The sequence below is a fragment of the Pararge aegeria genome, chromosome 24 (genome assembly GCF_905163445.1).
Source record: "Pararge aegeria chromosome 24, ilParAegt1.1, whole genome shotgun sequence".
NCBI classification, from domain to species: Eukaryota; Metazoa; Arthropoda; class Insecta; order Lepidoptera; family Nymphalidae; genus Pararge; species Pararge aegeria.
The window spans coordinates 11,442,333-11,459,296 of NC_053203.1; the positions used below are offsets into that span (position 1 = coordinate 11,442,333).

Below are 16,964 nucleotides of genomic sequence, written 5' to 3' on the forward strand. Positions count from 1 at the left end.
ACCGACTTAACAGTTAGTCAGAAATAATGTTTATTTCTGACTAAGTCAGTTCTATCACAAAACGATCGACTACTTACTACTAAGGTTAGATGTACCTTTGGCTTTATATTTTATCCAGAAACTTATACTGAATCGTGTAAAGTGGATAACTATTAAGTCGAATATACGGTCAAGGACATCATAACCTTTTTTCGCTGTGAAAAGTTACATAGATAGACTGGCAGAGATCGCTACTAAGCGATAAGACCGCCTTTTGTATTCTGCTACTATATATGTTTTTCTATTATTTATTATTAGGTGCACAACACACTAAAGGTAGACCTAAATATAAGTAATAACAAGTTTTATTCTAAGCTACAACCCAAAGTATGTGTACACAACTTGGAATTTAATTAAACAAAAAGTAAAAATACAATTAAAGTTGAAGCAAAAAATAAACACTTAAAAAATAATATCTATATAATTTCCCTAAAGTTATGTGGAGTGTATAAGTATAATAATTGGATTTACAGAAAATTTAAAAAAACACCACGTAATTTATGAATTTGTTTCTTTAGCTTGTAGTGGTGTGCAATTAAAGTGTATAAATAAATAAATTTGCAATCATGTCAATCAGTACCTTAAAAGCGTCATAATGACACAAGCATAAAGCGCGGGAAACACGTTGTCACTTAAATAAACGTTTTAGATTACAGTTAGGTACATGATAGCTAGAAAATCCTGCCTATTACAAAATCTTGACGTCACACGATTAAATCCCTCTTGTAACTAATTTACTTAAGTAGGTATCTGATAATAATACTTTTGTTATCATGAAATGTGCTCGTTACATTATTACAGTTAATGTTTTAAACTCTTAACTGGAAATCTGTGATAGTCGATGAACAAGTTTAATCCTACTAATATTATAAATGCAAAAGTTTGTACGGATGGATGTTTGTTACTCTTTAACGCAAAAACTTCAGTACCAATTTGACTGAATTTTAGAATGTTAGAAATTTTTATTTTTATTTATGTAGAAAATTCATGTTTCATTTTCAATTATTAAATCATGTTGAACTTAAGAATAATTAAGAGCTTCTATAATAAGTGAAGGTTCCTATGTATCGTTTTTTTATAAAAAATACGCAGCAGATTCTAATAACATAGATTTCAGCAGAAGTAACTGCCTGCTTCTATCTTCTCTTAAACTGTTTGGGATAGTTGGGAAGCCACATAAACACGTGGAGTGTGGAGCTTCCTACGATAGGCATATATATATCCCTTCGATTGAGATGATGAATGGTATATGATAACTTCTAAGGATGTGCAATGAGATGAGCATGAATGTTGTTCAGTGTCTGGGTGTTTATATGTATATTCTAAGTATTTATGTATATTATATATAAAAATATTCATCAGTCATCTTAGTAGCCATAACACAAGTTACGCTTAAATTGGGGCTAGATGGCGATGTGTGTATTGTCGTAGTATATAAAAAAAAAAAAAATTATCATCGGCGATCCTTTTTAACCCCCGACACAAAAACAACGGGATGTTATAAGTTTGCCGTGTCTGTGTTTGTGTGTGTCAGTCTGTGGCATTGTGTTTCTAGAACGGATGAACCGATTTTGATTTTGTTTTTTTGTTTGAAAGGCGAATTAATCGGGAGTTTTCTTAGCTATGTTCGTCGAAAATTAGTCCAAGTTGGTCGACGCCACAGAATGGTGGATAACATAGTTTCCAACTAAATCAATATAGGTATCTATGGAAGGGCTTGACAAGTAGAATACACCATGACAAATTTGAAATTCAAGATGGCCGCCACCACAAAATAGTGTTCTTTTTTTCAAATCGCTCATTATGGATATTGAATGAAAGGGCTTGACTAGTAGAATAATGTACAATTTATTAAAAGACGGGGTTTTTTTAAGTTTTAACTTTATATACGAGTATTGTTGATGAATCATCGAATCAACGACCCTCGCGGTTGCGTGCGCGCTTCAATCGCGCTGACACAAACCCATTAATGGGTTAATTGCAATTAACTGCTCTGGGAAAGTATGCCGCTTAATATTAAGCCGGTTTGTTTGTTTAACTATAAGGCTTTATCTCCACGGACGGGAAAAACGCGGCGTTAGTCTCGCCACGCTAGTAAATACGATTACGGCTCCTGAAAACTGCAGCTGTGCAGCTATACTGTCAGCTCCTTTGTCACACATTTTCATTTAATAGAACACTGGTATAAATGTTTTAATTCTACATTAGTGTGTGAAATATATGGGACAATCTCGATAGGGCGATACCATCACGATGATATGATAAGTGACTCTCGGCTAGAATAACATCTAAAGCTCGTCTTGTTTTACGGCGACACGGTCGAGTATTGCAGCGATAATATCACGATCCATCCGATACCCGTTACCTTAGCGCCACTCTCAAGTCTCAACAAGCCAAAGCCTTAAGGCATTCTTGACGACCCTGATAGATTACTACTGACAACCAAGACACTGACACAACCTAGATGTTGTGCCACAGCGTCTTCGCTGACCAAGATGTGTTTTCCGCTTCTAGCATCATCCTGACGAGAGTTAACAGCACGATACTTCAATAATTGCAAAGCCAACGTTCATTCTCACAATATGCATCCTTAGACAGTTTCAGGACAGATTTCTCTGCTTCTACAATCCCACATTCACATTATTCCTCGCAGTCTCATTTCGATGCTCACCGACCACGTCACCGGTCACGTGGCGGTTTGCGATTCGCTGGCAGATATATCGTTGTACCTTGGACTCTATCCAACGACAGGAAGCCAACTCGTTGCGATTCTCTCGTCCGTGGAGACCAAGCTTCAGGACAAAATGCAGACTTCTATTACAACATACTGATCAAAACCGCTGCCCTTCTAATTCTGTCACAGTGGCACAGTGGTTACGGATTACGAAGCTGTACTGCGTCAAATGAAAATTACTTTCGGTGGGATCTATTTTATTTAACCTGGTAGTCAATTTGACGACCGATTGGCGCAGTGGGCAGTTACTCCATTATGAGTCCAAGGCTGCGGGTGCGATTCCCACAACGTATCTATTCTATCCGCTTTAAATATACCGATATATATTATATATATATATATATATATATATATTATTAAACAGACTTGACGTTTCAAAAATATTTATATTAGGCCTACTTGAAATAAATGAATTTTCAATTTTGATTTTTATCTATTTATCTGTATATTTTAAGTATTTATGTATATTATACTTATAACAATATTCATTAGCTATTTTAGTACCCATAAAACAAGCTACGCTTACTTTGGGGTTATTTATTTAACAATGAATAAATTTTAAAAATGTTTGTGCTGGACATAAATGTTTTTCAGTGTCTGCGTGTTTATTTGACTTCGACTTCTCGGGGCCGAGTTTAAATCCCAGTACGCACCGCTAACTTTAAAATGTCTGTGCGTGTAAACCAGTTAAGATATCACTTGCTTCAACGGAAGGAAAACATCGTGAAAAAACCTGCATCCCTATAAGTTTTCATAATGTTCTCGGAGGTGTGGTGTCCACCAAGCGGAGCTGGGCCAGCGTGGTGGACGTCTCATTGTGGGAGGAGACCAGTGCCCTGTAGTAGTCAGTAATGGGATGAAATGATGATGATGTTAAATGAGGCTTTTTCTACTAGTTATGTGACCTAAAAGAGTATCTGCTTTTGTATTCGCACCACGGCACCAATAGATTCATGATACTTGAAACGCAATTTGAGTTGTATGAGAATGTATTTAGAAAATCGATTATTGCATCAAAAAATTCAATCAAAACGTCTTTGTTGATACAAAAATCGATTTCGTAATTGTCTTTTATGGATTCCATTAGGTTGTTTTGTATAAAAAATGAAAGTTGACGTCAGGCCCAATCATTGTATTCATGAACCGTCATTTAGAATTTGGGTTCGATTCTAACAATTCAGGGTCAGGGTTTCTTTACGCCGAAATTTCTTGACAGCACATCCCAATACAACCACGACCCACTAATGGGAAAATGTCCACCACTCCGCACTGGGCCAGCGTGGGCCAGCTTGGGCCAGCATGGTGGACTAGGGCCAAAGCCCTCCTCATTGTGGGAGGAGATCCATGCCCTATAGTGAGTTGGTATGATAAAGACATCCCAATACAAAGTATTTTCGCCCAAACCTTGAAATCGAATTCAGAGGAACGAGATCCGTAGTATAAAGAAATAAACTACGACAGTACACTCATCGCCATGTAGCCCCAAAGTAAGCGTAGCTTGTGTTATGGGTACTTAGATGACTGTCGAATATTTTAATCAATAATATACATAAATACTTATACATATAAACATCCAGACACTGAAAACATTCATGTTTATCACACAAACATTTTCCAGTTGTGGGAATCGAATCCACGGCCTTGGACTCAGAAAACAGGGTCGCTGCCCAATGCGCCAATCTGCCGCCAAATAGCTAACCGTTTGATCAATTAGTCAGTTTTTCCGATTATTTTAATACCAATTAATATATATAAATTAAAAATCATAAACACTTATTTAATATAGTCGAATCACGTGTGATAGAAGCTTTATGCTACAGTAAATTTCACAACTATCTTCGCATAAACAGGATGTCGTATCTAAGTTAATAATTTATTGAAATTACACATTAATTTAGATAACTACTACATTTCATTTAAAAAATTTGTAACTTATTTTAATTAGAGTAATGACATGACATTGCTTGTGTAATGTGTACACGATTATAGATTTTAGTGTAAATTACGCAAGTATGCATTTTAGGGTTCCTTCTTTAAATAATTGTGCACAAAACCTATGCTACATAAGCCGTACTCATTTATAACGTCACAATAAAATGTTCCCTACATATGCAAATGTTTTTCAGTGTCTGCTCGCACGCGCACCGTCTCCTCTTTATTGAAGTAAATAAAAAACCAATAGGTCAGTATTAGTGGTACACGATCGCATTATGATTTGTATAATGACAGGAAACCCCTGCTTCCGCGTCAAACACAACAGTCATCGCTGGATGATGGTCATTACCGTTTACCACCGCCGCCATGCGATGGTAGAACTGACCGTGGCATGCGACGGTTGAGACAAGGCCAATAAAACTATATCAAATCAAAAACACTTTATTTAAATACCTAGGTTTTGTACAGGGACATTTGAAGGTTTAATTTTAAAGTTTTTTTTTTAATTTTTCAAAGGTGATGGTACAGACATCATCATCATCATATCAACCCATTACCGGCCCACTACTGGGTCTCCTCCCACAATGAGAAGGGGTTAAGGCCGTAGTCCACCACGCTGGCCCAGTGCGTATTGGTGGACTCCACACACCTTTGGGAACATTATCGAGAACTCTCAGGTAGGCAAGTTTCACGAAGTTATCCTTCACCGTTGAAGCTAGTGATATTTATGTCTTGAAACGTTCATAACTTAGAAATGTTAGGTGCGTGCTGGGATTCCAATTATATCACCGCTTCAGACTAACGTGGAATGTTGCTAGCTCACAAACATTTTCCGAATAATGTGTTCCGAATAGTGAATGTTTAGAACATTAGAGGTAAAAAATTACTGTCAACTGCTAAATGGTATGAAGTGACTAACCGTTTGTTCGAGAAACCATACTAAAGTGGAGTGGTTTCTGATGCTTCAATATTAGTCGTGTACACGGTTTCCGTATGTTCTTAATTCTGTGCTTAGAAAGACTTGTAAATGAGTACCGAAATTACACTTCAGAGATTTTAGAGGTTCAATATTTACTGTCTCTTAGAATTATCTGTGAAAACGAAACGCTAATAGTTTTTCAGTAAACCATCGCCTTAGTTTTTACTGAAAAATTCAGATACAGCCCTAACATCACATGCAAAAAAAGTTACTCCTGTCATTTTATTAGGTAAGTAGCGTAGTAACTATGCACGTGTCTGTCTTTTATCTTCAATAGGGTTGTCAAAAATAAACACTTAGAATGTTTTGAATTTGTTTGTAGGGAAAAATAAATATGCTTCTTTTCATTTAATATTTTTACAGGGTGTTTCCTTATGAACAATTGATCTTAAGGGTGCCTTCACATAATTCATCTTTCTTCCACCGATCTTTCACTGTTCAGGCTGTTAAGCTTTGGAATGCCTTGCCTCTTGAAATCCGAGAGGCACAGTCTATTACCATTTTTAAAAAACTTGTCAAAGATCATTTTCTGTCTGCATGTGCGGATCTTTAACTTGCCTATTCTCTTCTGTTTTATTTGTGGTTTGACAATATTGTATATATTTATTTATTATTGATAATAATTATATAGGTATATATAAATTATTATCACTATCTATATATTTTATTGTAAGTTTGTTATATGTACATATTATATTTGTATATATAGGTTTATGCATGTTTATTTGCAACACAGTACAGTTAAATGCACCACCTACCTCTCTTCTTGAGCTGTTTTTAACGCCTTTGGTTGCCTGGAAGAGATCGCTATGTAGCGATAAGGCCGCCAAATTGTATACCTTTTGTTAAATTTTTACTGTTAATTTGTTATGTTTATGTGGTGTACAATAAAAGTGTATTCATTCATTCATTCATTCATTCAAACAATAATAATGCACCCTTTAGCATTATTTTGTAATTCCGTTACACGTTGTATAGTAGCTCGCCCAATAGCCAAGGGAAGCTGACGAGCGGAAAACTGCCGCTGTCATACCCCCTTCTACGCCGCGCCGGAGCGAACCAAGGAATAATTGGCCTATACTGTGGAAAAGACCCCAATAATATCTCTGTTTATTGTTTCGTAGCAAAGAAAACAAAATAGAGCCCAAGGCTGTATATCTAAAATTAGTCGCTTCATAGTATAGCATTACAAGTGGTAATAAAACCAACATTAATACAGCAACGAAACGGTACGACCAATTAAACATCAATGAGATTTCTATTTATGAATGAACAAACTTAAATACGCGCGGCCATTATATGCAAATGTTATCGGAACATCGACTTAATTATGTGAGGTAATAGGTGCAAAATCGCTTGCATCCGGCCGCTGACGAAGCGGAGTAGGGCAAACACGAGGTGACTTTAATTAATAACATAAAGTATAACTAAAGCCTAATAAATAGTCGGTGGGCCCTTAAGGATATAACGTGTGAGGTCTCTAGATTATACAGACCTGAAAGGCTAGCATGCGTTCCACGAGATAATTATCTCCACCCGTTTCTTACGAGAAACGGGTAAATTTCTCGTCTATGGAAAAAATACGTTTTTTCCATAGACGAGAAATTTAATGACGAGATTAGAAATACTTTGCCCGTGGCACGCAAGCTAGCTCTGCGGTTTGTATCCTCTGTGTCATTTATTTCAAGTAGGCCTAACGAAAGCACTTTTGAAACGACAAATCTGTCTGTTTGTAGTGACTCTACCACCGGCAAGAAACTCAGCAGTTGCTCTTTTCCAACATCAACAATTCACATTTTATATTCATTTTCCTATCTTGTGAGAGATGGCGGAACCGGATGCTTCCAAGCAACCTTGTCATTAAGAAATTCATCAATTGTATAGTAACCTCGCTGTAATTAATGTGTTTTAACATACTCTTTAAACTTATGCATTGGTAGGTCCAAAATTACCTTAGGAAACATTTTATTAAACGGTTTGTATCAGAAACTGGGATGATATCAGATCGTAGTAGGTTTAAGTGGTGATAATCAAAAGCTTAGTGGACGGAAAACAAGGTCGGACGTTTATGAATGGGCCGCATTATGACGTTATAATCGTCTCCGCATTATCTCAACGATTCGCAGTTTCCACACATGCCAACACGATCGCAATATGACGTTAGTTCATACAAAATAGATTTTTTTTAACAAAGAAAAACCTACTTCTTATAAAAATGTTAAAGCAACAAAAAAGTTAATAATATTTTGAATAAAGCAAAGCTTGAATACTATGTTTAAAAACCAGCTTCCAACCTCGTAAAATATCAACTCCTGCTAACTCAGATAGAAAATGTGGGTGTACCCCAATATACAGAATCAATCAAGTCAAAGTCCAAAATATCTTTATTCAAGTAGGCCCATAAGTGGCACTTTTGATGCGTACATGAGAATTACACGGTAGTAAGACGATGGCGATAACCAAATGCGTAAACTTAAAACTAAAGCTACGAGGGTTCCAAACGCGTCCTGGTCTAAGAAGAAGCCCACAACAAACTTAGCCGGGTGTTTTTTTTTGTTATCACCATCTCATATTGTCATTTAAAATTATTAGCAACTGATTACGGGCCCCCTATCGGGTCTCCTCCCACGGAATGCTTAAAACGCACATAACTTTGAAAAGTTAGAGGTGGGATTCGAACTAGGCCTCCCGAAAGTGAAGTCGAGCTCCTAGCCGCCGGGCTTCTAACTTCATAACTAATCAATTATAATCAAATATTAAAGTGTAATAGTAATTAAATAACATTGTATAATAACTATCTATAACTAATATATTGTGATAACTATCTTATCGCGATCTCTGCATGAATACTCCAAACCAATATATTTAGTCATTGATATCAACACCGGCTGGCTACGGGGCACGGGTTTTCTCTCAGAATAAGGAAGGCTTAGAACGTAGTCACCAAGTTGGCCAAGTGCAGATTGGAAGCCTTCACACTCATTTGAGAGTATCATGGAGAACTCTCAGGCATGCAGGTGTCCTAACCAAGTTTCCTTGAGACAACTTTTAAAGTTCAAATACCTCAAATAACGTCAAGTATGTCTGTTCGTAGTGACTCTACCATCGGTTCGGAAGGCAGATTCTACCGAGAGAAAGCTAATTATAATAATAATAAATATACTATGACAATACACACATCGTCATCTAGCCCCAGAGTAAGCGTAACTTGTGTTATAGGTACTAAGATGAATATTTTTATGAATAATATACACAAATACTCAGGATATACATAAACACCCAGATACTGAAAAACATTCATGCTCTCACACAAGCATTTTCCAGTTGTGTGAATCGAACCTACGGCCTTGGACTCAGAAAGCAGGGTCGCTGGAAACTGCGCCAATCGGCCGTCAGCTGGCAAGAAACTCAGCAGCTCTTTTCCAACATCGTTTTACAATTTAACAATCTTTGTTCTATCTTGTGTGAGAAGAAAGCGGATCGGCTTGTTTCCAGGCAACCTAGTCATTAAGAACATAGCTCCGAAAAGTTGAACGTCGAATTGTTACTGGTTGTTGCTCTTATGTTTATGTTATATTATGATCTGTTTTGTGTGTCAATAAAAATAAAAAAGTCAAAGTTGCATCTCGGGTATCGAACTAGAACCCCCGAGAAAAGCAGAACCTTTAACGACTAGGCTTACACCGTTTTTAGTCATCACTCAATAGTTTGTATTTTGGCAACCTATCAGGTATTTAGGTATACAGTAAACGCAGCTATAGCCGCGGGAAAAGCTTATATCGAAAATTAAATTTTGCTGTGGGATCACGCAACTGTCATAATAAATCTCATCTACAATCTAGATAACCGCGCTTCCATCTTAGACTGCATCATCACTTATCATCAAAAATGATCACACACGCGCAAACTGCCGTGGTAAAGTTAATGATGGCGGAACAAGAGTAGAGCTTCTGAATTATGATAATCGTCCATCATCACGCGATGTCATATCCGTGGACGTACTTGTGTCATCATTTGACGTCTACTGGAGGTCGGTGTGCATCACAGTTCAGCAAGTGTACAGTTGGGGTACGCAGAAAAATCACCGACCGACACAGCTCAAAGATCCAATGCGTAAGTTACAAAAGGTCACTTATTTCCCAAAATCGCTAAAGTGAAATTGAGAACGTTTGGGGTCCCGAGGTGAAGTTGTGACCCCGCACTAAAAATAGAAAGTGGAAGGTTGACATCAAGCGAGTCACGGAGTCGCTTGACACCTCCGACAGATGTTCACAGCTGGACATAGGATCCAGCAGTGGGCATAATAATAATAATAAATCTTTTATTCATCTATGGATTGAAATGATTATAATGATGATTTGCGTTATTAAACGGTTCGGTACCGTCAGCGGCGTGCACAGGGTTTTTGACCAGGGTATGCATAAACCAAGTACATGGCATAAAAAGGAAAAATTCCCCTCCAATACGAATCATATAAAAATATTTGGGTATGCAGTGCTTTTGTGCATGTATGATATGCACGCCACTGGGCACCATATTATAATATAAAACTGTAGGAAAGGCTCTTTTCCTCACCACGAATATAAAATAGGTATTTAAATAAAGTGATTTTAGTATTTATATATGAATATTGCTATATCAATGGAAATGTGTCGATCTAAAATTGTTGCTATAAGTTCAACTCTACAGCTGGTCACAGCGTAATGCATTGCTTCGCGAGAATCTTCCTACAACCCGTTTTCTACGCCACCATAGAGCTAACTTTACTTGCGTACGAAAATACTTTACGATATATTCGTTTGGTTCTCCTTCCTTTACTAACTAAGCAATCAATCTCAAATCAAAGAGCGAGTTGAAAGATTGAGAGTAACATAAACTCTTCGTCCCAAGAAAATAAACGGTTCCCATGGAATTTGTAAAAAACTTTATACGCGGACGAAAAATGCGGGTAACAGCAAGTTAAATAGTAATTTTAGAGCTCTTTATGACAGAGCTCGTCCAGAGAAGTATCACCATGCTTCTTTCTGCCGCTAAGCAGCACTGTCGCAACTGGGTGTGGTTGCCGTTGTAATTACAGACAAATGAGTCTTCACATCTACACCTCAGGTTCATGGACACACGGCAACACTTTGTACGATGTGTACCTTGCATTATTAATTATAAAAAATAAAAAAAAAGGTAATCACAGCGCACCGCTGCCTTAAGCGTGATAGTCTTAACTGTACAATAGATAAGCTGCGTCATGAATGGACAGCGGTATGACGTAAAACTCGCTCGTGTACTACCAGCGGTGACAATTGATTTCACACTGTCATCACTTATATTAAGTTAAATGTGTTGCAATTTAGAATTTATTTTTGTTGTACAAAAAATAAATGTATTGAATACTAAAATAAATTGTACCTACTTGGTATCGAGACGCATTTTTTTTAAGAATTACTATTAGCCTAATTCTATTAATGTCCCATACATATTTATCATCATCACCGGCCCACTACGGGGTACGGGTCTCCTCCCACAATGAGAAGGGGTTAAGGCCGTAGTCCGCCACGTTGGCCCTGGATTGGTGGACTATTCACACTTTTGAGAACATTATGTAGAACTCTCGGGGATGCAGGTTTCCTCACGATGTTTTCCTTCACCGTTGAAGCAAGTTATATTTTAATTACTTAAAACGCACCTAACTTAGAAAAGTTGGAAGAGCGTGCTGGGATTCGAACTCGGCCACCCGAAATTCAAATTGAGTTGGGAATCACTGGGCTAAATGTTCTTATGCTGGCAAAAAATAAAATGACTGTGCACCCCTAATATTGACTTCAACCGAATCCAACTCGGATGGGCAGCGCTCGGGAAGCTTCGTGACATCTTTTCGTCAAAAATCCCTCAGTGCCTAAAGACAAAAGTCTTTGAACGGTGCGTGTTGCCAGTGTTGCCAGCGGGCGATGGAGTATCACTACGTGATCAAAAAAGAAATGTGGAGATCCGTATAAGAACCAGAGTTACCGACATAGCTCAACGAGTCGCGAAGCTGAAGTGGCAATAGGCAGGATACATAGTTCGCAGGAGGGATGGACGTTGGGGTCCCAAGGTGCTGGAATGGCAGCCCCGCACTGGTAAGCGCAGCGTTGGTCGACCCCCGACGAGGTGGACGGACGACATTAGGCGCGTCGCAGGTAGCCGCTGGATTCAAGCGGCACAAACAGTGGAATTTTGAACTCCCTACATAAGACCTATGTCCGTTAGTGGACGTCTATCGGTTGATATGATGACAATTGACTTTGAGTTTGACTTTACTAAGCTAGAGGTTTAGGACCTAGGGAGTGAGTAAGTCTATTTCCAAGGTTAAGTAGTAGTGGAGCTTTTGTGACAGAACTCGTCCGGGCTCGCTGTTCGGGCTCGGGTCGTCGTCTCGTGTGTGCTTGTGCTGCTGCCAAGCAGGCCCAGACACAACACAGGCAGCTGAATTGGACTAGGTACTCCTCAGATTGATGCACACGGGTCAGCATTTTGTAGAAATGGTTCCGAGCATACCCTAAAAAGGGCTTTTGTAAACAATAGCGATGCATGATTTTTTTAATCGATTCAAATCGATACAGACTATATTTTATTGCAATGATTCTTATGTTTATTCATTAAACTTATGCCATTGAATTTATCTTATTTCTCATAACATAAGCATATTGTCTCGGCTTATTTTGGAAAACTGCCCTATGATCTTCGGAAGCATCCGGAGAATATCTTATTTGAGCAGATATTAAAGATTTTTCCCATATAGATTGTTAATTATATATTTATTTAATAGTATCATGGCCGCACTCGAGACGTCATAGGCAAATGAGAGCTATAGTGAGTTCTTGTTCAATAGCTAAAGATTATTAATTATTGATAAAAAAAAACATAGAAACTGGTAAACTGCTAAAACCTATCAAACATTACGAACGCTCAGCTTCTACTCAGCTTAAAAAAATATTATAAGGTTTCGTAATCGATAACTTCCAAGCAGTTACATACGTTTTAAACGTGATGCGTCAACATCGTATATCAAGATATACGACTTGGACCTTGCTCACGAGATTACCGCCATGTGGAATGTTGAGTCGGCCGTTATTGTTCCGCTCGCCGTTTCAGTCAATGGTCTTCTCGCGAAAAGCTTCGACCAACATATTAAGAAGCTTTCGCTTGGTTGTTGGATCAAGGGTCGGATACAGAAGGCAGTAGTCCTTGAAACGGCGCGTATTGTAAGGAGGAGCCTCTGTTGCTCACTCTGGAGCCCTGACCGCCGGTTGCTTGTAATTTGTAAAGGTTTCGTAATCGATAACTTACAAGCAGTTACATACGTTTTAAACGTGATGCGTCAACATCGTATTATTATTAATAAGCGTAAATTGCCTAAAGTGGTGGCATGCGACATGTGACGCTGAAGGCGACTGTAATATTTGTGATTTTCATCAGACTCTCGTGAACGCCGCGTTAGCGTGCCGCGGTACAAGGACGAGCCGCAGACTAATGCTGCGGTTTAGGTCATAATTAAGTAAGTTAAGTTTTTTTGAAATAAAACTTCTTTAGACGCTACTAAGGAGTAACTCAGATTTTTTTTCTGACGGAAGTAACGCTTAAGTCCACGCTACTTGACTTATACGCCAGCTAGTGGCAAATATCATAGTCAATTAGGATTATTTATTTCCATTATTTTCAAACGGATCAATTGTGAATAGCAAAGTGAAGAAAAAAAAAATTAAATGCAAAGGTTTTTTGAAAATCTCTTAATTTACTTGTTTATTTATTACTTTTGTAATATACATATAATATTAGTAAAAAGTTTTCTGACGAATGCGAGATTCTACAATTTTGAATGACAAGGTTGTATTGACATGTGCTGATCTAACCTTCAATTTTCTAATCTCAATTATTCTATTTAACATATAAAAATATTTAAAAAATGTGAAAGTCATATTAATGAATTTTAAACAGTGATGTGTGTAGTGTCGAATTATTATTATTTATTTAACTTAACTATAATTGGTGTCTACGTTACATTTTACGCCAACACTAAATCGCTTAAAGGCATGTCTTTGTTGACTCCGACTAGAGCAAATCGCTCCTTTTGGGTAATAAAAATATACAATGCTTCAACTGTGAAGGAAAACATCGCGAGGAAACCTGCTGGCCTGAGAGTTCTCCATAATGTTCTCAAAGGTGTGTGGTGTCCACCAATCCGCACTGCGACCATAACCCCTTGTGGGGGACCCGTGCCCTGCAGTAGGCTGGTAAACGGTTGATATGACGATGAATAAAACTATTGTGCGCGCTCTGTGAAAACCTGCTCTGTACTAATAAACTGTGGAAGTCATTATTTATTGTACAATTGTTTGAAGATTAGAATAGAAGAAACTAATTTATCTTGATTCAGTATTCAAGGCATGCGAATGGGAAGCTGCGAGCATATCTCTCAATGAATCTTTTCTCTATTAATAATAAGGTTTATAATTGAAATCTCATAATATGGCATGTCAATATCTACAAAGTATAATGAAGATCTGAGTTTTGTCAGTGCGTGTTGCCACTTCAGAGTTATGGGTCTGAAGCATTCTTTGACTATGCGGACTTCATTCCCACGATCGCTCAGTATTTTAAAAAGATCTCGGAAATCTATTTGTAAAAGTTTATCACACATCCTAGGCCTTAAATTTACGATCGTAATATAATAATTATAAAACGTAACCTTACAGAAAAGTCCTATTATAATATTAAGGATTACTTAAACGATAAAAAAAGCTTGGTTGTGAATTGCTCTAGCTTCATAGCTTAATATAAATTTACTGTGAGATGGTGATATCAAAAATAAATTATCCGGCTAAGTTTGTTGTGGGCTCTTCTTAGACTAGGGCGAGTTTAGAACCCTCGTAGCTTTAGGTTTAAGTTGGCTAACGCAGTTATCACCATCCCTTTACAATTATGTAAACATATATATATGAACGCTTCATAAGTGCCTGTGATAGGCCTACATGAATAAAGAAATTTTGAATTTCAAATTTGAATTTATCCAGAATTTTTTAGTTTATCTTAGGGCTAGAGCCCTTCTCTACTCTCTAGGTTTCCTTTTCGGCTTCAGGCCGAAACCGAAACATCTACGAACGAATAGAATTCTTAGAAAATAGCAATTACACCATAAATTGTGCTTTATTTAAACTTGAATATTTGTAAAATCCGGTAGTGGCAATAGTCATTTTTGTAAACTTCAATTAATTGATATTTTATTCACTCAATCATATTTTCCGGTTGGCATTTCCATCGATCCTCTTGCCAGCATAAAAAAACTTAATTACTTAATTCTACAAATAAAAATCAAAATCGATTTTAAATTACTTTCATTTAAATCGATTAAAACTTCACTAATAATACTCTCTCTGACTTTCCCCTAATCTAACTTATTAATACTTCTGGCAGGACATAAAACTTTTATTTTTGACGTGTAAACGTCTTATAATTAGATGGAACCGTCTGCACGCACGAAAAAACATGACGTATGCGGCGTTACCTCGCTCTGAGACGTTCCATTCAAGGCTTGAAGTGCAAGCGAGAGCGCGGAACGACCGACAAAGGGGCACAGTCGGCCTCCGCATTCGAGATCTGTCTCTCTCCTACTTGAGTGAGCGATGCGTCCGCGTGGACAGCTTCTATACAATAATACATTTACATGTTTTCGGCAAGGATGAAGTGCAGTGAAAAGTGAATGTGGTGTCAATTGTTTTTACAACGATGATATCTATCAAAAAAATAAAATTAAAATTTTCTTTTGAAAAATGCAACCATTCCATCAGTATTTTCTTACGACGTTGTAACGTTCAACTATCGTTAGTTAGCCGACTTTACAGACGGCCAATTTTTTTCTAATTCCTGTTGGTTTAAGCTATTCATTTTTAATATTGTTTTGCGGTGATAGCACATTGTGTTCGAATCCCAGCACGCACCTCAACTTTTCTGAGTTATCTGCGTTTTAAGTTATTAAAATATCACTTGCTTTAACAGTGCTTTCTACAGCCTTAACCCCTTCTCATTGTGAAAGGAGACCCGTGCTCTGTAATGGACTGGCAATGGGTTGATGTGAAGAAAAAGAAGAAGAAGAAGAAGTTCACGCCAAGCGAAACCTCCGTACTAAGTGCACAATTCCCTTTATGGACCAACCAAAGGCCCCTTCAGATTGATGGATGCCTATAAACATAGCCACTTGAAGGTTGTGCGAGAGAAACGTCCTGCAAAGTTTCGCCCTGTGTCCATCAATCTGAGACGTAGGTGTTAGCGCCTGTAACTGCGCCGGCAACTACAACGGAATTGGCGATATATTACATAGACGGCCGCCTGGCGCAGTGGGCAGCGACCCTGATTTCTGAGTTAATGGCCGTGGGTTCGATTCCCACAACTGGGAAATGTTTGTGTGATGTACATGAATGTTTCTCAGTGTCTGGGTGTTTATCTGTATATTATAAGTATTTATGTATATCTAATTATATAAAAGATAAAGTGTGTGGGTATGTTCCGTATAGGCTCCGAAACTTCTGGACCGATTTCAATGAAACTTTCAGGGAATCTCCGGATTGACCTGGCGAGTAATCTTTTAAAGTTTGGTGACGATTGGAGCACTCCTATTTTTGAACTGTCAAACTGTCAAATACAGTTTTTTTTACTATGATGATATTCTATTGTGTGTACATGGGTGTAGATAATGATCTTCACCCGCTCGAGATTAGCATAGAAAAGAATCAATACGGATAGAAATAAATGATTTAATATATTATGAGACTTAAATTAAAAAATTAAAGATGTAAGTTTATTGTTTAAATAAAATAAAGCAAAATCTAGCCCGGCGAAGCGGGCTGGGTACTCTAGTTATTTACAAAAATAATCATCAATCATCATAGTACCCATAACACAAGCTACGCTTACTTTGGGGCTAGATGGCGGTGTGTATTGCCATAGTATATTTATTATTATTATTATTATTATTTTCCCTTAGAAGCTCTGTCAAAAAAGCTCTTCTACCTACTACTAAAAAGTTTTGAGTTTATAGACTCCCACGAACCCTCAGAATTTTATGATTATCTCGAAAATCTATCTAGAGAAATCTATCGGCCACCCAAATCTAAAAGTGGTGGCGTTCTAATTTTGAAATTCAGCATTTCAGTGTGTCCCAACTTCCCTACTATTGTCTTAAATGGGTCAGTTTCTGCGTGAAAGAATATGGACAAGCTCACTTTCACGTTATTAAAATTATAATAT

General features: G+C 37.6%; 1 protein-coding gene across 5 annotated transcripts in view; it reads left to right on the forward strand.

Moving 5' to 3' along the window:
• LOC120634436 (transcription factor EB) overlaps positions 1-16,964 on the forward strand; it is a 162,411-nt gene that overhangs the window by 124,614 nt on the left and 20,833 nt on the right. The window lies entirely within an intron of this gene.